Genomic DNA, 23,100 nt, shown 5'->3' with positions numbered 1-23,100 from the left:
ACAGTGACAATAGCGGTCTGTGTCTATCGAATCTGTGGTCGAATGTGCCTAACCTAACTCTATTAGTTCAAGATTATTCAACATAGAGAGAAACAAACAAGTATCATATTGTATCGTATCATTCGATATGATCAAAAATATGTATAATGCATGAAGATTCGATGAAGCAGCTAAAGACATATGATCGCTGCAAGCAGACATTTACGGTCAGATGCTCCGCCCATAGGCTATAGCGGAATTCTAATGTTGTTTGACTAGTAATAATAATTCATAATTATAATTATTACTAGTTAAACAACAATAGATTTCTACTATAGCTTGTGAGCGGAGCATTCGACCAGAAATGTACGATAGCGGGGTCGTACAGTTTTGCTTCGTCGACTCTTCTTAGAATATCCGACAGACACCATAAGCCTTTAATTGACAGAGTCAACCTTAATTTATTCAGATTTTCGTACGAATCCTTTTTTTAATGAAACAAAATAAATAAAAACAAATTTCGGGAATAACTAAATAAATGTATTTTTCGTACAAAACCAAAAGACACTTCTGTCTGTCTTTAGTCAATGTCTATTTTAATTACAAAATATGATCAAACAAGTTATGGTTAGATGAACTTGAAGGAACCAAAACCAATGTGAAGCACAGTAAAGGCAAGATTACTATTAACAAGGGCAAGCACAATAAAGACATCATATGAATTTCATTCCACACCAACATTCCACATTTCACACCAAGCTAGCACATGCACTTGAATTGCATGTATGTCATCTTTTATGTATCATATAATTATTTTAATAATTGATTTAACTACAGTAAACACAGTCATATCATTGTTTTCATGTTTAATGTCCTAGAATTCATTTATCTCCCCAAATCTAGGTCTTCATTTGTGTAACAGAAAATAATTAGAAAGAATTATATTTATATATATATATATATATATATATATATATATATATATATTAATAGTATGAGTTTGTGATTAAACAGGTGGGGTGGTTTGCTTGTGGTTGTAAGGGCAAGCCCGTGCCACTGTTTATTTTAGCAGTTTACACCAGATTTTTGGAGAGGCAGGCACGCTACACCCAACAGACAGGAGGTCTGTGCTTGGGAGTCAGAGAGGCTGCATGGGGCAGCCAGAGCATGCATGTCTGCAGGAGACATGTTTAGTCAATCAAAAAAAAGAGCAGCAAGGAGCTGATTGTAAGTAAGCTTTGAGAGAGCTTGAATTGAAGGAAATCTCTGTATTGGTCTGAGGAGCAGACCTAAGGCCTAGGCTTGAGGCCTGAAGCAGCCGTGTGGCAAGAGAGTAGGCCAGGAGTATTCTGATTGTGCAAGTTACAGTAATGGTGGAACCCCACCCCATGCAGCCTCTCTGACTCCAGGAGAGGATGGGAGTTCTCCTGACTGCCAAGCACAGCCCTCCTGTCTGTTGGGTGGAGCCCTGAGCTCTAATTCTGTGTCTATTATGAATCCAGCCCACACCTGAGCAATTAGCATGCCTGACTCTCCAAAAATCTGGCATAAACTGCTAGAATAAACAGTGATACCGGCTCGCCTCTCTTCAATATATATGAAACTAAATCTCCACGCTGCCCTTAGAACCACAAGCAAATACCCATATATCCTCAATTCCCTTCAAATAACATCAAACCACAGTGTCACAAATAAATACACATTCCCCTTCCTAATGTGATCTCTATACATCAATTTCCTTATGACAAAATAAAATAGTTTTCATATATAGCATTATAACAATAAATGTTAAAATGCTGCGTGCAACGCAAATTATTAAGATAAAACATATACCACCAAGTGTTATTTACAAATAGTTAAAACAAATTATCAAAGTCATGCAAGTTAAGATAAAGCCCAGTGTATAAAGGAAAATTGCCCCAAGTCTGATACAGTATTTAAATGATAAAAATCTTCACATCATTTCCACTTCAAGTGAAATATTTCCAATTCCCCAACACTCCACTACTAAAACAAAGCTTTTACTACTAGCCCAGTCTATAATCCACCATTTCTTCTTTTTAATGCATTCCTTGGTAGATTTTCTAGTGTGCTTTGGAATGTTTCTATGTTATGAGACTCATTTCATTTCAGCTTCAACTTAAAACAGATAGACATCATTAAGCATACTTTGATATGATAAAAAGTGCATAGTTGACTTGATTGCTACACGCTGCCTATGCCCTGAAGCAACAGTGTAACACCAAACCATACATTTCCATTACCATCTATTATGCCCTGTACACACGATCGGCCAATCCGATGAGAACGGTCTGATGGATTTTTCCATCAGTTAACCGATGAAGCTGACTGATGGTCAGTCGTGCCTACACACCATCAGTTAAAAAAACGATCGTGTCAGAACGCGGTGATGTAAAACACAACGACGTGCTGAAAAAAATGAAGTTCAATGCTTCCAAGCATGCGTCGACTTGATTCTGAGCATGCGTGGATTTTTAACCGATGGACGTGACTACAAACGATCGTTTTTTTTTTTCTATCGGTTAGGTATCCATCGGTTAATTTTAAAACAAGTTTCAAATTTTTTAACCGATGGATAAATAACCAATTGGGCCCACACACGATCGGTTTGGTCTGATGAAAACGGTCCATCAGACCGTTCTCATCGGATCGACCGATTGTGTGTACGTGGCATTTGGTTTGAACATGAACATGTCTACTGTTGTGGCTACACAACTATCTTTTGTTCATCGGTCCACAGCCTGGCCCCTTCTTAAATTCTTATTGGAGAGAAAATGCTTTTTTTTTTGCGCACTTCCCATGCGTACACTTTGACATCAACTGTTAAAGAGTTGCTAGCAGGCTCTGCATTGAACTATGGGGGTTCTTGATGACTTCTTTTTAGCTTTAGATGGTCAACTCTTGGGTTAAATTGGCTGAGCCTAGACAATTTAGCAGTCCTACACACACACAAGATTGTTTTCCTTGAAGTGGAATGATTGATTTCAAATAAGTTATTATCCTTTTTAAATCCCTTGTAAGACTCTTATGCCTTGTTTCCACTGAACGGAACAGTTCGGGTCAGTAAATTTGGAACGGTTTGAATGGACAGGTCTATTCTCGTGAGCGTTTCCACTGCAAATCGGACCGTCAGGGACCATACAGGATTTCGAAAAAATACCTAGCTTGTCCACCAATCAGTGGAATGTATTGTATCTCCGCCCTAATGGAACCGTTTCATTATCTATGGCCCCACATCTGAAGCAGGACCCAAAATGGTCCGGTATGGTTCGGTTTTATGGCACACTTTCATAATGGAAACACCCAAAATACCGAACCGTACCGAACCGTACCGAACCGATCCGCTGAGTGGAAACGAGGCATTAGTAGCTCACAGCCTTCGTTTGCTGAGGGTCTTAGAAAGCTCTTTGGATCTTGGCATGATAACACCACACATGTCAGTAGCAAACAGAACACCAGACTCTGGATATCTGAGGTTTAAATAAGATATAATACATCTGCATATTTCCCACAGTAGCTCTAAATTTGGAACACCTGATTCTAATTTCATAGTTCTAAAATGGTGGTAATTGTGGAAGTGTACTGACAAAGTACAAACTTACTTTTTCCACTGACAAATCTGCATTTGTATTCATTTAGAAAATACTTTTTTTTTATCAACCAGGGTGTCTAGGCACCCGGGGGTGCCTTTTGTGTTCTTCAGGGGTGCCTTGACAAAATGCTTAAAAATGGCTTAATATTGCCTAAAAAATGATTACAAGCCAGCGGGTGGATCAAGCCTGCTTTTTTTTCACAAAACCATTTCATTGTGCAGCATTACAACCTTAAGCACTGTGCAGGCCAGCTGCCAGCATCTTAACAACCGCTGATGTCTTAGGCTGATAAGGAGGTCATCAGGCACCTGCACAGCATCCTTGTTTGATCACCCCCACTGTCAGTACCAGAGTCACATACGTTATCTGCATTGGGAGAGAAAGTGAGGAAGAAGAAATGCTGGAATACTAATCAGTACCAGTGTGTAAAAGTTTATTATTTTTAAAAGATTAAATTACCTCTAATCTTGGGTGTCCAGTGTGTGTGTGTATGTTGCTGTGTAAAACTATTAGTTTAGAATGGGGTGCCATTAGATTGTCCATGAACACACCAGGTCATGTTTATGCATCAGTGGCGGAACTACCGCCATAGCGACCCACGCGGGCGCTATGGGGCCCGCAGCTGAGTGAGGATCAGGGGGGCCCGGTAAGGATAAGAGCATCGCTGGTATGCAGGCCGCCGGCGCCGACTCACTGGCTGCCGAGTGCGCTCCTGGCTCCCTTTCCTCTGTCCTCAGTGTCCTTTTTTTTTTACTCGCGCCCCCCCCCCCCATATCATGGAGGAGAGTTGGTTCATTCCCCTGCGTGTGACGTCACGCCGGCGGCCGGTCTCCTGTTTACATAATCGCATCACTCCCCCCTTCCTCCCCCTCCCCACACCTTATTCACAGCTTCACACAAGCCTGCCTGTCAGCGCTGCAGGTCCGGGCAAAGTTTGTGACTTTTCAAGTTACAAAGCAGGTGATTGGTTGCTAGAGACAATGGGGCAGTCCCAGCAACCAATCACCCGCCTTTAACTTGAAAAGTCACACCCTTTGTCTGGACCTGCCATGTGGTGCTTCCTGGCTGTGAATAAGGTAGGACAGTGTGGAGAGGGGGAGGAAGGGGGAATGCTGCGTTAATGAAAGGGACAGGCTGACTCCGCAAAGGACTGTGATGGAGGGAGTCTGTAATGGGGGGGGATGTCTGAGATGGAGTGGGATCTGTGGTGGAGTGGGGTCTGATAGGGGGATCTGTAATGGAGTGGGGTCTAATGGGGAAGATCTGTGGTGAAGGGGGGTCTGATGGGGAAGATCTGTGGTGAAGGGGGGTCTGATGGGGAAGATCTGTGGTGAAGGGGGGTCTGATGGGAGGGATCTGTGGTAAAGCGGGGTCTGTAATGGGGTGGATATTTAATGGAGTGGGGTCTTATGGGGGGACCTGTGGTCGAGTGGGGTCTGTAATGGGGGTGGATCTGTGATGAAGTGGTGTCTGATGGGGGGGATCTGTGGTGGAGTGGGGGTCTGTAATGGGGGTGGGTCTGTGATGGAGTGGGGTCTGATGGGGGGAATCTGTGGTGGAGTGAGGTCTGTAATGTGGATGGATCTGTGATGAAGTGGGGTCTGATAGGGGGGATCTGTGGTGAAGTGGGGTCTGTAATGGGGGCGGATCTGTGATGGAGTGGGGTCTGTATTGGGGATGGATCTGTGATGGAGTGGGGTCTGTAATGGGGATGGATCTGTGATGGAGTGGGGTCTGTAATGGGGATGGAGTGGGGTCTGATGGGGGAGGGGGTCTGTGATGAAGTGGGGTCTGATGGGATGGATCTGTGATGGAGTAGTGTCTGATGGGGGGGGGATCTGTGGTGGGGTGGGGGTCTGTAATGGGGGTGGATCTGTGATGGAGTGGGGTCTGATGGGGGGGAAATCTGTGGTGAAGTGGGGTCTGTAATGGGGATGGATCTGTGATGGGGGGGGGAATCTGTGGTGGAGTGGGGTCTGTAATGGGGATGGATCTGTGATGGAGTGGGGTCTGTAATGGGGATGGATCTGTGATGGAGTGGGGTCTGATGGGGGGAAATCTGTGGTGAAGTGGGGTCTGTAATGGGGGCGGATCTGTGATGGGGGGGGGGAAATCTGTGGTGGAGTGGGGTCTGTAATGGGGATGGATCTGTGATGGAGTGGGGTCTGTAATGGGGATGGATCTGTGATGGAGTGGGGTCTGTAATGGGGATGGATCTGTGGTGGAGTGGGGTCTGTAATGGGGATGGATCTTTGGTGGAGTGGGGTCTGTAATGGGGATGGATCTGTGGTGGAGTGGGGTCTGTAATGGGGATGGATCTGTGGTGGAGTGGGGTCTGTAATGGGGATGGATCTGTGATGGAGTGGGGTCTGTAATGGGGATGGATCTGTGGTGGAGTGGGGTCTGTAATGGGGATGGATCTGTGGTGGAGTGGGGTCTGTAATGGGGATGGATCTGTGATGGAGTGGGGTCTGTAATGGGGGTGGATCTGTGATGGAGTGGGGTCTGTAATGGGGATGGATCTGTGGTGGAGTGGGGTCTGTAATGGGGATGGATCTGTGGTGGAGTGGGGTCTGTAATGGGGATGGATCTGTGATGGAGTGGGGTCTGTAATGGGGATGGATCTGTGGTGGAGTGGGGTCTGTAATGGGGATGGATCTGTGATGGAGTGGGGTCTGTAATGGGGATAGATCTGTGATGGAGTGGGGTCTGTAATGGGGATGGATCTGTGGTGGAGTGGGGTCTGTAATGGGGATGGATCTGTGATGGAGTGGGGTCTGTAATGGGGATGGATCTGTGGTGGAGTGGGGTCTGTAATGGGGATGGATCTGTGGTGGAGTGGGGTCTGTAATGGGGATGGATCTGTGGTGGAGTGGGGTCTGTAATGGGGATGGATCTGTGATGGAGTGGGGTCTGTAATGGGGATGGATCTGTGGTGGAGTGGGGTCTGTAATGGGGATGGATCTGTGGTGGAGTGGGGTCTGTAATGGGGATGGATCTGTGATGGAGTGGGGTCTGTAATGGGGATGGATCTGTGATGGAGTGGGGTCTGTAATGGGGATGGATCTGTGGTGGAGTGGGGTCTGTAATGGGGATGGATCTGTGGTGGAGTGGGGTCTGTAATGGGGATGGATCTGTGATGGAGTGGGGTCTGTAATGGGGATGGATCTGTGGTGGAGTGGGGTCTGTAATGGGGATGGATCTGTGATGGAGTGGGGTCTGTAATGGGGATGGGTCTGTGGTGGAGTGGGGTCTGTAATGGGGATGGGTCTGTGGTGGAGTGGGGTCTGTAATGGGGATGGATCTGTGGTGGAGTGGGGTCTGTAATGGGGATGGATCTGTGGTGGAGTGGGGTCTGTAATGGGGATGGATCTGTGGTGGAGTGGGGTCTGTAATGGGGATGGATCTGTGATGGAGTGGGGTCTGTAATGGGGATGGATCTGTGATGGAGTGGGGTCTGATGGGGGGAAATCTGTGGTGAAGTGGGGTCTGTAATGGGGGCGGATCTTTGATGGGGGGGGGAAATCTGTGGTGGAGTGGGGTCTGTAATGGGGATGGATCTGTGATGGAGTGGGGTCTGTAATGGGGATGGATCTGTGATGGAGTGGGGTCTGTAATGGGGATGGATCTGTGGTGGAGTGGGGTCTGTAATGGGGATGGATCTGTGGTGGAGTGGGGTCTGTAATGGGGATGGATCTGTGGTGGAGTGGGGTCTGTAATGGGGATGGATCTGTGGTGGAGTGGGGTCTGTAATGGGGATGGATCTGTGATGGAGTGGGGTCTGTAATGGGGATGGATCTGTGGTGGAGTGGGGTCTGTAATGGGGATGGATCTGTGGTGGAGTGGGGTCTGTAATGGGGATGGATCTGTGATGGAGTGGGGTCTGTAATGGGGATGGATCTGTGATGGAGTGGGGTCTGATGGGGGGAAATCTGTGGTGAAGTGGGGTCTGTAATGGGGGCGGATCTGTGATGGGGGGGGGGGAAATCTGTGGTGGAGTGGGGTCTGTAATGGGGATGGATCTGTGATGGAGTGGGGTCTGTAATGGGGATGGATCTGTGATGGAGTGGGGTCTGTAATGGGGATAGATCTGTGATGGAGTGGGGTCTGTAATGGGGATGGATCTGTGGTGGAGTGGGGTCTGTAATGGGGATGGATCTGTGATGGAGTGGGGTCTGTAATGGGGATGGATCTGTGGTGGAGTGGGGTCTGTAATGGGGATGGATCTGTGGTGGAGTGGGGTCTGTAATGGGGATGGATCTGTGGTGGAGTGGGGTCTGTAATGGGGATGGATCTGTGATGGAGTGGGGTCTGTAATGGGGATGGATCTGTGGTGGAGTGGGGTCTGTAATGGGGATGGATCTGTGGTGGAGTGGGGTCTGTAATGGGGATGGATCTGTGATGGAGTGGGGTCTGTAATGGGGATGGATCTGTGGTGGAGTGGGGTCTGTAATGGGGATGGATCTGTGATGGAGTGGGGTCTGTAATGGGGATGGATCTGTGGTGGAGTGGGGTCTGTAATGGGGATGGATCTGTGGTGGAGTGGGGTCTGTAATGGGGATGGATCTGTGGTGGAGTGGGGTCTGTAATGGGGATGGATCTGTGATGGAGTGGGGTCTGTAATGGGGATGGATCTGTGATGGAGTGGGGTCTGATGAGGGGAAATCTGTGGTGAAGTGGGGTCTGTAATGGGGGCGGATCTGTGATGGGGGGGGGAATCTGTGGTGGAGTGGGGTCTGTAATGGGGATGGATCTGTGATGGAGTGGGGTCTGTAATGGGGATGGATCTGTGATGGAGTGGGGTCTGTAATGGGGATGGATCTGTGGTGGAGTGGGGTCTGTAATGGGGATGGATCTGTGATGGAGTGGGGTCTGTAATGGGGATGGATCTGTGGTGGAGTGGGGTCTACTGGGGGGATCTGTGATGGGGGGCCAGTCTGTATTGGGCACAGGCAGGCCAGGCTGTATTGGGCACGGGCAACGCTGTATGGGGCACAGGTCACGCTGTATGGGGGCACAGGTCACGCTGTATGGGGCACAGGTCACGCTGTATGGGGGCACAGGTCACGCTGTATGGGGGCACAGGTCACGCTGTATGGGGGCACAGGTCACGCTGTATGGGGCACAGGTCACGCTGCATGGGGCACAGGTCACGCTGCAAGGCGCACAGGTCACGCTGCATGGCGCACAGGTCACGCTGCATGGGGCACAGGTCACGCTGCATGGGGCACAGGTCACGCTGCATGGGGCACAGGTCACGCTGCATGGGGCACAGGTCATGCTGCATGGGGCACAGGTCACGCTGCATGGGGCACAGGTCACGCTGCATGGCGCACAGGTCACGCTGCATTGGGCACAGGTCACGCTGTATGGGGAACCGGTCACGCTGTATAGGGCACAGGTCACGCTGCATTGACACTAGGGCGGCTCTGGGGGGCCCCATACAACATTTTGCTATGGGGCCCTGTGATTTCTAGTTACGCCCCTGTTATGCATCATTTTATTTATTAAGTATACCACTTTTATCTGTAGGCACTATTTGAAAAAAAATTATGTTTACCCATTTATATGTTATGATAAAGTCCACATTTTCCACAGGTAATACTATCTTTCCACATGTCTGTAAATAATATTTATATGCACAAAATAATGCTTGTGGCAGTTTACATAACTGAGCTGAGAATTTGTTTGTGGCTCAATGGACCTCTTGGAATTTTTTCCAATAATTTGATGGACTATCTCGGTACGATAAACAACGACATACATATTGAAATAAAAATATTTATTACATATAAAAACTATACAAGATGTACATTTTAAAACAGAAAATCAGGGTTCCCCCAAGAGATATCTGTCATTAACGTATTGAAAGGTCTGGGTCTCAACTGGTTTTGTGGTGTAACCGCTTCCTCAGGAGGACCAATCTATGAAACAAAATTTATAATGAGGCAAACATAATAGTTCAATAATAGAAATACAACAGCATGTATAAAAGGTAACAATAATAAAGAGGAAGAAATAGCTTACCCAGTATTGAAGTGGTCATGTGCGGCACAAAGCCGCCTAGACAGATTCCCCACACGGCGGACCAGGGGGATTGTGCAGAGACTCTAAATAAGGGCATAATATGGTAAGGGCCTGAAGGTTAACAATTGTAATAGAGGACAAGGGGAAGGGGGGAAAAGAGAGAGGGAAGGGAGGAAGGAGTAAGGGGGAGGGAGAACGTGGGGGGAGGGAAAAGAGGGAAAGAAGGAGGAGGGGGGAGGGGAGGAAAAAAGGCCTGTGAGTGAGCACTGCGGATTTCTCTACCGATGGTTCTCACATGTAGGGCAGAGACAGGACGGTCGCCATCGCTTGTTCACTATGGATTTCTATGGGTACATTTTATCCTTGATCTACATTTCCTCCTCTTTATTATTGTTACCTTTTATACATGCTGTTGTATTTCTATTATTGAACTATTATGTTTGCCTTATTGTAAATTTTATTTCATAGATTGGTTCTCCTGAGAAAGCAGTTACTAGTTGAGACCCAGACCTTTCTATATGTTAATGACAGATATCTCTTGGGGGAACCCTGATTTTCTGTTTTAAAATGTACACCTTGTATAATTTTTATATGTAATAAATATTTTTATTTCACTATGTATGTCGTTGTTTATCGTACCAAGATAGTCCATCAAATTATGGGGAGGGAACGTTGTAGGGTCAGCATCAGCCACTGCCCCTTTGTCCCTTGTCCTAATCACCCCTTGATTTTCTCTATTGTGTCCATGTAAGCATGCCAACAATCCTAGTTTTTTTGTGGCATCATGATTTGACCAATTAGGGCTTGAATACCCCCTGAACTGGTTTCTTGGGATATTATTTCCCTTGGAGTGCCCTTTTATGTACAAGGGCAATAGAGAAGGAGGGGCACAAACAGCCTTAACACCACAGAAAATAGTGATCAGGAGAACCTTTTTTTGTGTGTGCTAATTCACCAGAACAGAAGATGATCACTTTGGGGTTGATTTACTAAAACTGCAGGGTGCAAAATTTGGTGAAGCTGTGTATGGTAGACAATCAGCTTCTAACTTCTGCTTGTTCAATTAAAGCGTTTGTTACCTCAACACTTCATATTCCTGAAATGTGCCTGCTGTACCATGTACTTACATACCGTATTTTCCGGCGTATAAGACGACTTTTTGGATGCGAAAAATGCATCCAAAGTCGGGGGTCGTCTTATACGCCGGTGACAGTCTCCGTCTGCTGCGAGCGTCAATGATTTAAAAGCCGCTCCTTCTCCTCAGAGTGTCCTGTGATAGGCGGAACACAAATTTTCCCAGCAGCGCCTCTGTTCTGTGTTCCTCCTATCACATATGCCTTCTCATCCTCGGACGAGATGAGAAGACGTCCGTGATAGGCGGAACACAGAACAGAGGCGCTGCTGGGAAAATTTGTGTTCCGCCTATCACAGGACAGTCTGAGGAGAAGGCGCGGCTTTCAAATCATGGACGCTCGCAGCAGACGGAGACTGTCACGGCCTGGAAGTCAAATCAGCAAAACGTGAGTGATGCCACTGTTAGCACAGTGGGGGGCAAGTTCAGGCACAGTGGGGGACAAGTTCAGGCACAGTGGGGGGCAAGTTCAGGCACAGTGGGGTCAAATTCAGGCACGGTGGGGGCAAGTTCAGGCACAGTGGGGGGCAAGTTCAGGCACAGTGGGGGGCAAGTTCAGGCACAGTGCGGGCAAGTTCAGGCACAGTGGGGGCAAGTTCAGGCACAGTGGGGGCATGTAATGTAATGTAATGGCACAGTGAGGCATGTAATGTAATGGCACAGTGAGATTTGAAAACGCCTCTTTCTGTCAGCGGTTCTGGCTACCCCTCAGCTTCCAGAAAGACTAGTAGGAAGGGGGTAGTCTTTGGCCCCATACACACGATAGAATCCATCCGCTGAAAAATCCCAGCGAATGGGTTTCAGCGGATAGATCCTATGGTGTGTACACTCCAGCGGATCTGTTTCCGCGGATATTTATCCCCTGGGATGGATTTCCAGCAGATAAATATTTGATGACATGCTATCAAATCTATCCGCTGGAATCCATCCCAACGGATGGATCCGCTGGTCTGTATAGACTCACCGGATCCATCCGTCCGAAGGGATCCCCCGCATGCGTCGTAATGATTCGACGCATGCGTGGAATTCCTTATATGACAGCGTCGCGCACGTCGCCGCGTCATAATCGCGGCGACGGCGCGACACATCATCGCCAGAGGATTTCGGCGCGGATTTCAATGCGATGGTGAGTACACTCCATCGCATGGAAATCCGCACAAATCCTCGAGAGGATTTATCCGCGGAAACGGTCCGCTGGACCGTATTCACGGATAAATCCTCTCGTGTGTATGGGGCCTTATATGGCGAGTATATCCCAAAACCAAAATTTTTCCTGGAAAATTAGGGGGTCGTCTTATACGCCCAGTCGTCTTATACGCTGGCAAATACGGTAGTTACATGGTTGGTAAGGTTGAAAAAAGGCAACAGTCTATCCAGGTCAACCTGTGGTGTGTGTGTGCATGTGTTTATGTCGATTGGTAAATCGTATATCCATGTATGTTGTGATCGTTAAGATGCCCATCTAATAGTTTTTTTTTAAACTGCTGTACCGATGCTCCCTGCTGATACCACTGTTTGTGGAAGAGAATTCCACATCCTTTCTGCTCTGACAGTAAAGAACCCAATACACAGGTTAAGGTTTAACCGCTTCTCTTCCAAGTTCAGTGAATGGCCACATGTCTTTTTAAACTCCCTTTCACTAAAAAGTTTTTTCCCTACGCTAGGGTCACCAATAAGGTATTTGTATATCACTATCATATCGCCTCTTAAGCGTCTCTTCTCCAGAGAGAATAAGTTCAGTGCTTGTAGTCTTTCCCCATAGCTGAGATCCTACAGTCCAGTGGTCATCAACCCTGTCCTCAGGGCCCACTAACAGGCCAGGTTTGCAAGATAACTGAAATACATCACAGGTGATATAATTTGCTGCTCAGTGATTTCAGTCTTCTAGTCTGCATCTCCCCAAGGTAATACATAAAACCTGGCCTGTTAGTGGGCCCTGAGAACAGGGTTGATGACCACTTCTCTAGTCTCTTTATTAGCTTTGTTGCCCTTCTCTGAACTCTTTCCGGTTCCAGCACATCCTTCTTAAGGACTGGTGTCCAGAACTGGATGGCATACGCAAAATGCAGCTGGACCAGAGTCTTGTAGAGTGGGAAAATTATTGTTTTATCTCTGGAGTAAATCCCCTTTTTAATGCATGGTAATGTTATGTTATCTTTGCTTGTAGCAGCTTGGTATTGCATGCCATTGCTGAGCCTGTCATCTACTAGGACCCTCTGGTTCTTTGCAATCCTGGATTCCCCCAGAGGTTCTCCCCCTAGTGAGTAACTTGCGGTCGTATTTTTAGTACCTAAATGCATCACTTTATATTTTTCAACATTAAACCTAATTTGCCGTGTAGTTGCCCACCCCATTATTTTATTTAGGTCTCCTTGTAAGGTTTCCACATCCTACGCAGAAGTTATTGCCCTGCTGAGCTTTTATTATCCGCAAATACTGAGACTGAGCTATTTATCCCATCCTCTGTATTATTTATGAATAAATTAAACAGAATTGGTCCCAGGACAGATCCTTGGGGGACCCCACTTACCACACCGGACCATTTTGGGTACTCACTATTTAACACCACCCTTTGGAACTGCCCCTGTAGCCAGTTTTCAATCCAGGTGCATACCCTATGGTCCGTACCAAACAACCTCAGTTTGTAAACTAAACGTTTGTAGGGAACTGTGTCAAATGCCTTTGCAAAATGCAGATACACCAATTCCACAGGTTTTCCTTTATCTAGTTGGCAGCTCACTTTCTCATAGACTGTTAATAGATTGGTCTGGCAAGAACGATCCTTCATAAATCCTGATTACTAATGCTGATTACTACTATTGATAACGTTTTCATTAATAAAATCTTGGATATATGAAAAAGAAATACAGGAAAAGCGCCTCTAAATCATCTGATTTAATTGTAATAACAGGTGCAGGTATCCAACACTTACATTTAAAATAGCAGGAACACGGGTAGAAGTGATGGTATTTCGAGTGGAGCCGGGCTGTGCCTGCAATCTGTGAAAAGATCTCAGTTCTGAAGCCAGGGAGAGCTGAGTCTGCAGCTGTGTAAGAGCGCTGTTTAGACAAGCCGCTCGTCTGCTGGATGGTGACGTCAGAGGGACGGTGGCTGACAAGGGTCATAAAGACCCTTTATGACCCTTGTCAGCCACCGTCCCTCTGTATATCCTCAATGATCTCCCTGAGCGCTGTAATCCTGTATTATTAAAATCTTGGATATAGTTCCTTATCATCCCCTCCAATAGCTTACAGACTATTGATGTTAGGCTGACTGACCTGTAGTTTCCAGGCATATATCTTTAAATATTGGTACCATGTTGGCTTTTCTCCAATCAGCTGGTACAATTCCTGTCAGTATGCTGTCAATAAAAATTTTAAACAATGGTCTAGTTGTCACCTGACTGAGTTCCTTAAGGACCCTCGGGGTCCTGGTGACTTATTTATGTTTTTCAAGTCTGTTTCTGATACTGGCTTCTGTTAGCCACAAGGGTACATTCTAAGACATGTTAACATTACTGTCTTGGTTACTTTAATTTGAAAAAGTATCTGGTTCTCTTTGTATTGCTTCCTTTGTGTGAAATCCCTGGTGATTCTGCCAATCCCTCGATTTTCTATTCAAAACTGACCACACTAATCAGGAGAGCACACAGTGGTCGGTTCTCTAGCTATGCTGGAAACTCAGTATGCTCTCGTCCAATGATTAGACTTGTCCTGATACGCCCCCACTGCACAGCCATTTACTGGGAAGCTCAGTGTCTTGCTGCTTCTCCTCCCCCAGCTCTTATGCAGCTGAGAAAAGAGGGAATGCGATCACTTATAAAAAAAAGGGAAAAAGGTATTTATAGTTATCTTTATAGCTATAAAAAAACGTTTTGCATCTTATTTTACAATGTGATCATTTACAATCACTTTAGATTTTGACAAAAAAAAAATGGAAGCTAAATGTTTTCTATACAGAGCTGCTTCAGATTTTGCACTCTCCAGTTTTAGTAAATCAACCCCTCTATGTCTTTGGGCACCTATAGGCAAACATGTCCTGTTGTAAGAAGCTTTGCTAAGCAGTTGTATTTGATTGTGAAAACAATAAAATGTTGCTTATAGTACAGAGTTTAGAAGTGGGTTGTTTCTGTAGCTGGAACAACATATTCTGTCAAAACAAACTTGCCTCCCCTATGTGAATAAGTATGAGGTACCCATTCACCAAAAAAGTGTCAATAAGTAATAAAAACACAGAGACAGTTTTTGATAATTATTTTATTAAAAAATAAATAAAACAGTGTCACCTGATGTAAATCCATCCAGCATGCACCGGTCTGTGAGGTCACAAGTGGGACAGTGCCACCAGGTGATGTCGCCAGGTGGCTCCACCCCTTACCTATATATAAGAACTGTCAAACGGCAAGCCAGGCATTCAGCGTTTTTTAAAATATTTTTTTAATAAAGGATTTGTCAAAAACTGTCTCTGTGCTTTTTTTACTTTTTGAAAAAAAAAAATTGTGAATGGGTAGGGGTACTATGTACCCCATACTCATCCACATAGGGGGATGGGATCTTGTTATAGGGGGCTTCTAGATTCTGATAAGCCCCCTGCCTGCAGACCCCCACAACCACAGCCCAGGGTTGTGGGGATGATGCCCCAAAGCACTCACCCCCATGTTGAGGGCATGTGGCCTGATATGGTTCAGGAGGGGGGCGCTCACTTGCCCCCCCCCCACCCATCCTGGCCTGCCAGGCTGCATGCTTGGATAAGGTTTTGGCATGGATTTTGGGGGTGACCCCCACATGTTTTTTTTTTCACTTTTTATTTGCCGGCAACGTTTTTTTTTATTCAGTTGTCAGCGGGGAAGCCCATTGACAGCTGATGACTCAATGGTTGTTAAGGATGCCGCGACAGGCTTCCCGGGCCTCTCCTTACCAACCAGCTATTTACTGTGCCCTGATTGGGCAAAGCTATGCAGTGCTCAGTACATTGCAGACCGTTCGGCCGGGGTGAACACCCACTGAACGCCCTGCAAATTTGGGTGTTCATCGAATAGGTGAACAGGCAATGTTTGGGCCAAACCATTCACCTAACTCTAATCAGCAGTATGTTTTGTCAAAACAATGTTTCGCCTCAGCTTCACCCATACTAATTTTCTGTTGGGAAATCTAATTCCTGAGTCGGGGTGAAAACTTGGGAGCATGGGGAGGTCCACCAATGTAATTACAAATGCACAGGCAGTGCTAGATTAAGGCAGAGGCAGAAGAAGCACCCGGTTTGCACTAAATTCTGCAGATTACACACTGGGATGATTTCCCTGTGGAATCTCCAGAACTGAGCTATCAGTTTAACAGCTTGGGTCCTGCTCTGCATTCATTTATAAATGAAAGCTCCAACTGCAGTTTTCCTGGTATGTATGTGTACTGCATATAAAACATTTGTAAAACAATATTTTAGTTAGTTATTAATCCCTAGTGAACATCATTTAGTTTTTATCAACTCTTTCAGTTCTTTCCACCTCTCTCTCTCTGTTTTGCAGATTTTTTAGTGCATGTCTATAAACTTTTTAAATTTGCATCTGTTTTTGTTTGTAGGACCAAATTGACAAAAAAAAAAAAATGCTTTATACCAGAAACATGATTGTAATGCCTGTGTAGTTAACCCTAATGATCTTTTTAACACTAAAATGTTTGCTTAAAAATGTAGTTAATCTTAATTGTTTTATGAATTAATTTCCTGTTCCTATTACCTTCTCTTAGCATGTTTTAACTGTTTGAATAAATGTTTTTAAATTTGTGTTAAGTTATGTAATGTCAAACTATAGAGCAGTGGGTTGGCACACGTTGTCACCCTGACCTTGTGCCAGAGAACCTTGTCCCAGTATTGCATGTTATTCATAAATGTCTGGAAATAAGAAATTGTGGATTACTCAATATCTGTAAATACTGGTGGGTGCAAAGCAACAAAAGATAATTATTGTATAATATAATATATTTATAAGGTTGAACTTCTAAAATAAAGTGTGGAATGGTATGGATAGGGTAATCTGTTTTGGTGATTCATGTGGACATTTATTGCCAGAGGCACAGGATAGTAGCAGTGACCTTTTGAAACTCCCAAGGTTCAGCCTCTTTAGTCCTATTGGAATCACTTCAAAGGAAACTTGCTTACTGTTATTGCCCAGGATGTAAAACACTGACACCTCTCTCTTGGCAAACAATAGGGTTCAAAAGAGGTGGCAAATTACCTTTAATGTGGTTGCTCTGAAAAGAATGGTACAAAGCAACAAGACAATAAATATTTTCTTTTCCACCTGCATACGTTATCACTCCAGTAAAGATGGATGAGTAATTCTTCTACACATCAAGAATATTAAATATCTAAAAAGTACTAAATCAGCACATTTCATTAATCCATACAAAGCTTTCTAGGATACATTGAGAATCAATCATTTGAGGAAAAAAGTATGCGATTGATGCTTTTACCAAGAACTAGTGAAACTTTTCAGAACGTTATGGGTCTGTTTAACAAATACCGGTAGTTTTAAATATAATTTTGGTAAAACTTAAACAATATTTAGGCTGTCTGTAGGGGTTACCACAAATGCACGACAAGCAGTTTTGCAGCGTGCTGAAATAAGGTAAACTTGACCAATGCAAGAATATCGGATGAACATGTTTTAATAAATTCTTACACAAAAAACTTTTTGCGAATAATTATGGGTGATCTGTTATGCATAAGGAAATGGTAAATAAATCTGCATAGAAACATTTTTACAATTTATTGTGATCCCTGAAGCCTCATACACACGACCGAGTTTCTCAGCAAAAACCAGCAAGAAACTTGCTATTTTGTTTTTTTTTTGCCGAGGAAACTGGTCGTGTGTACATTTTTCGAAGAGGAAACTGTCGAGGAACTCGACGAGCCAAAAAGAGAGCATGTTCTCTTTTTCCTGGACGGGAATGGAGAAAATTGGCTTGTCGAGTTCCTCGACAGCCTAACAAGGAACTCGACGAGCAAAATGATGTGTTTCGCCCGTCGAGATCCTCGGTCGTGTGTACGAGGCCTGAATGTTCCCAGTGTTGCTGACTCCAGTGATCCTCTATGTTTTCCTGTATATTTTGACCTGCAACCAGTGCCTGTGCGTTTCTCTGTGTGCTTCAACCAGCAACTCATTACCAGCACCTGTATGATACGCTAATCCCTCCAGCCTGCATCCAGTCTCTCTACACTCGTGTGTCTCATGTATTCTACAGACTTCAACACTTACAATTTGGAGGAGAGAACCAGGGGAAACACCAGCCCTGACCCAGCCTCTCCCTCCCAAGCTCTAGTACACTTTCGGATCTCCACCTCTCCTAGAATGTCCAATGTGAGGAATCAGCAGCCCATCCCCCAACAGAGGTAGAAAAAAAGTACCACAGTAGGCCTGTCCTCTCTTTAGATCCCCTGATTGACAATATCCAGAACCCCAGCTGCACCCACCCTATAAAGGGACTCCCAGAAGTCCTCCAAGACAGAAGGAGCAACCCTTAAAGGGAACTAGGCTAAGCTCTACCCACATACATTTTCCCAAACAGTCTGCAGCAGATCTAGCCACCATATTCAATGAAAAATAACAGATACCTTCATGTTGTGGATGCCATACATACTGTATATGTTCTATAGGAAGCAAGTTCTACAAATACATATCAGTGCAAGTGATTACCACAAAAAAGTCTAAAACATGGTTTTGTCTATAATCAGCCATGTATTGGTAATTTAAAGTGGATATAGATCCCAACAATAAATATATAGTATTTTCTCCCTTTTGGTCTGTTAAAAAAAAATGAATGCATTTTATTATACCTACAGTATCTGCTTGATAATGCAAGCCTAAAAATCTTGTGAAAGATTCCTTTGCTGCATTTTACATTGTTCCCAGGTATATCTGTAGCCCACAGAACAGCTGTCCCCTATGTTATACAGAAAAAGAGAGGGAAGGTGTTCTGTAGTCCTAATATACTTCCTTTCCTATGGTGACAATGCTACTCCAGGATGCGACAGACAGGCATTTTAGCACTGTGTAAAGATGCAGATAGTGCCTCTTTCAGCAGTGAAAAAGTCCATGTGTGAGACTGACTGAAGGCAGGTGGGTGTTGCCCAGAAAAGAGAATCAGTCTAGTCAGTCAGTGCTCTCAGGAGACAGATTTGCTGCAGGAGCAACATGCGGAGATACACAAAGAGCATGTGTACAGGCCCATATGTTCTTAGATACAGGTAGCCTGACCAGGTCAACACCTGTGGGAAAATTCAGTCTGTGCTTCATCACTATTGTGGCCATGCAGGTGTTCTCTTATCCCACGTGGACGTCATATAACTTCCTCCACTCCTTACATGCGCTGTCATTGCCCCAGGTACCATTTGATTGCTGTGACCAATCAAAGTGATCATATGTTCATAAGCAAATAATTGTTACATAGTTACATAGTAGGTGAGGTTGAAAAAAGACACAAGTCCAACCTATGTGTGTGATTATATGTCAGTATTACATTGTATAACTCTGTATGTTGTGGTCATTCAGGTGCTTATCTAATAGTTTTTTTAAACTATCGATGCCCCCTGTTGAGACCACTGCCTGTAGATGGGAATTCCACATCCTTTCCGCTCTTACAATAAAGAAAGTTTAGAGTTAAATCTAATTTCTTCTAATTTTAATGAGTGGCCACGTGTCTTATTAAACTCCCTTCCGCGGAAACGTTTTATCCCTATAGTGGGGTCACCAGTATGGTATTTGTAAATTGAAATCATATCCCCTCTCAAGCATCTCTTCTCCAGAGAGAATAAGTTCAGTGCTCGTAACCTTTCATCATAACTAATATCCTTCAGTCCCTTTATTAGCTTTGTTGCCCTCCCTTGTACTCGCTCCACTTTCAGTATATCCTTCCTGAAAACTGGTGCCCAGAACTGGACAGGATACTCCAGGTGCGGCTGGACCAGAGTCCTGTAGAGTGGGAGAATTATTGCTTTATCCCTGGAGTTAATCCCCTTTTTAATGCATGCCAATATTATGTTTGCTTTGTTAGAGCAGCTTGGCATTGCATGCCATTGCTGAGCCTGTCATCTACTAGGACCCCCAGGTCCTTTTCCATCCTAGATTCCCCCAGAGGTTCTCACCCTAGTGAGATAAATATTGTCATATATGGCTTTCATTCATGATTCATTATTTATTATTGTGATGCTGTGATTGGTCACAATGATTGCATGGCATACAGGGCCGATCACAGCAGCCATGTGATAGTAAACGAGTCATGAATGAAAGCCATTTATGACAATTAAAATGATTGCTGTTATAGTAATCATCACTGTAACAAGCAATCACAGTGTAAAGAAAAACAAATCCTGATCACCTTCCCAGAGTAGTACAGAATTTCAGAAGTAGCACAGATGAATAGGACGATACTGGTTCAGAAGAACAAACAAAACAACCAATTATTAGATCAAGTGCCCATAATCCTAGATTACAACGCATAAAACAAAAAGGTGGAAACAAATTATACAATGTCACTGGCACATACTCCAAACGGACAAGCATTTACAAACAGTACCACTCAATAAACATAATTTTATTTATAAAAAATCACCTACAATTCAAGACAAAGTAGTAAAGAGCTTCACCTTCTTTACAGGAAAAGGGTTCTACCCATGCAAACTTTGCTATGCGTGCGTACGCACTAAACAACCTAACGAAAAAAAGTTTAATTTCAAATCCACTAGCACAGGTAAAACATATGAGATAAAAAACTGTATAGGATGCAATACGAAGGAGCAGTTTATACCCTGGAGTGCAGCTGCGGGCTACAATACATAGGCAGGGGCGGACTGACAACTCATGGGGCCCCCGGGCAATAGAAGATTATGGGGCCCCTCTGGCTTACAGATGGCCACCACGCCAGGAGGCAGAGCAGAGGCAGGGCAGCTAAAATCTTGGGATCTTCACATTAAAAGCATGTCAGTTTCGGACATATCAGGGACAGATCTAAAAAAAACACAGATTTTTACATACTGTCCCTGGTTTTACTGAGCCTGGCAACCCTGATGGGGCCCCCTAGTGGCATGGGGCCCTCGGGCAGTGCCCGAGTGACTCAATGGTCAGTCCGCCCCTGTACATAGGAAGGATGAAAAGACCTCTAAGAATTTGCATAAAAGAGCATCACATTCTGTTTGGTAGGCCTCAGTGTCGGTTTGAGGACACATGATGATTCACTATTTATACCATAATGAAGAGGATTACAGTACACCTATTCTAATTTTAGTGCAATTTCCATTGTGTGCAAATTGTGGACCAAATGTTCTTTTATGGGACTATTTGCTTTAATACATTTTTGTACAGAGCGTTGCACATGTGTATAAGCATGAGGTAGAATCAGTGTTCTTGATTGCCACCACACCAGACCAGTGCCACAAGCAACAGTTTTTCTAACAACTGCCACACGAGTCCCAGTGTCACCAAACTAGTGTATGCCAGCAGCAGAGTTCCTTACAACCGCCACACCAGTGCAGTGTTGTTTCTGCCTGCCGCCTGTACTAACCCTGGCCTGTTTATTGACCACATTTCTGTCTGTTGCCTGGACTGATCCATTGCCTGTTTGCTGATCATGTCTCTGCCTTCACCTGAACTGACCCATCTACACATGCACTGTTCTGCCAGACACCAGTCCCAGCCATCCCCTGTGAATAACTGCACCCCTGAAACCACAGGAACTCTTTTGTTCTTCCTTTCTTTAGTCTCCTGTGCTTCCTAGCCAGCAAACATGGAATTCCTGGGGCAGCCACATACCAGTAGGCTAGGTTTGCTTGGCTTATAGGAACCGGACTGCTACAGCTATATTCCCCAACCACTCCTATAGAGTAAATCAATCTTAAAAAGACTCACCAGGGTACCAATATATCTGTCGCATTAGACTTAGCAGAACTATTTCTATGTGTATATAATGTTTTTTGGATGGTTAAACATGCTAATTAGTCTCACATATCTCACTTCATATGGATATTTTGACTCCATTGTATGCATTTCTGGTTTGTATTAATCTGTTTTTCAATAAACTCTTTAATGATAAAAAAAAGACTCACCATGCCTCTTAAAAATAACTTAGGGTGTGTTCTTTACAAAATAGGGTCATTTTGTAGGGGTTTCCACTGTCCTGTTGCTCAGGGGCCTCCAAAAATGTGATAGGTAGTCAGGAAAATAGAAGTGTAATTTATGTGTAATTTATGCTTCTTGGAAAACCCAAAGGTGCTCCTTGGATTATGTACCCCTCTAGCAATATACTGTAAAAAACTTTCATACATGTGGTATGCCCATACTCAGGAGGCATAACAGATTTTGTTTTTGGGTGTAATTATAAGTATGCCTACGCTGTGTGAGACATAACTTATTAAAAAGACAACTTTGTGAGAAAAAATATCTATTTTATTTAATTTCTTAATTTTCCAAAATATTCTGACAAAAAAATTACAACTTCAAGAAACTCTCCATGCCTTTTACTAAATACCTTGGACTATCTACTTTTGAAAAAGGGGTTGTTTTGATGCTCTTTGTACTGTCCCAGCATTTTAGGGCCTCAAGAAATGACAGGAACTATACATTTTCAATAATATACTGTATATCATAGTTTGTAGTAGTTTTGGGTGCAATGTTACACGACTAAGCAGACAAAATAGCCCACAGGCAGAAAATAATGTGCATTTGTACAAACTTCTACAAGTGTGATCTGGTGTGTTTTCTGTTGCAAATTTATTTATTCTTGGTGAACAAAAGTGGGCAGGAGCCTCAAAATAGACTTTGCGGAGTGGACAAAATTTGTCTAAACTCTCCATTTGATGCTAAATCTCAGATAACTTTTTATAATCTTTTTTCAATATAGGACACAAACTTGCAACCTAAACATATGACTCTTTGGAGTTGATTTACTAAAACTGGAGAGTGCAAAATCTGGTGCAGCTGTGCATGGCAGCCAATCAGCTTCTAGCTTCAGCTTGTTCAATTAAACTTTGGCCAAAATACCTGGAAGCTGCTTGGCTTCTGTGCAGAGCAGCACCAGATTTTTCAGTATCCAGTTTTAGTAAATGAACCCTCGTCCATTAAATTCCTTTCTATATCCTAATATCCCATCTATATATAGGGACAGTGTCAATTGTTGTAGTAGATCATTTCTTCATATGCCTGCTAATAATGACTGCAATTAATATTCAATTTGATTATGCCCAGCTTTTCCTGTATTCCACTTAGATGACTAAAATGTGTCTGACCTTCTTTGTACTTTGCTGCTCTTTTATAACTCTGATCAGTGGTTGAATCATCATCATCATCATTGAGTTTATCCA

The sequence above is a fragment of the Rana temporaria genome, chromosome 1, assembly GCF_905171775.1.
Source record: "Rana temporaria chromosome 1, aRanTem1.1, whole genome shotgun sequence".
In the NCBI taxonomy this organism is placed as follows: Eukaryota; Metazoa; Chordata; class Amphibia; order Anura; family Ranidae; genus Rana; species Rana temporaria.
The sequence above is the reverse complement of the archived record's forward strand: the minus strand, read 5'-3'. Positions refer to the sequence as shown.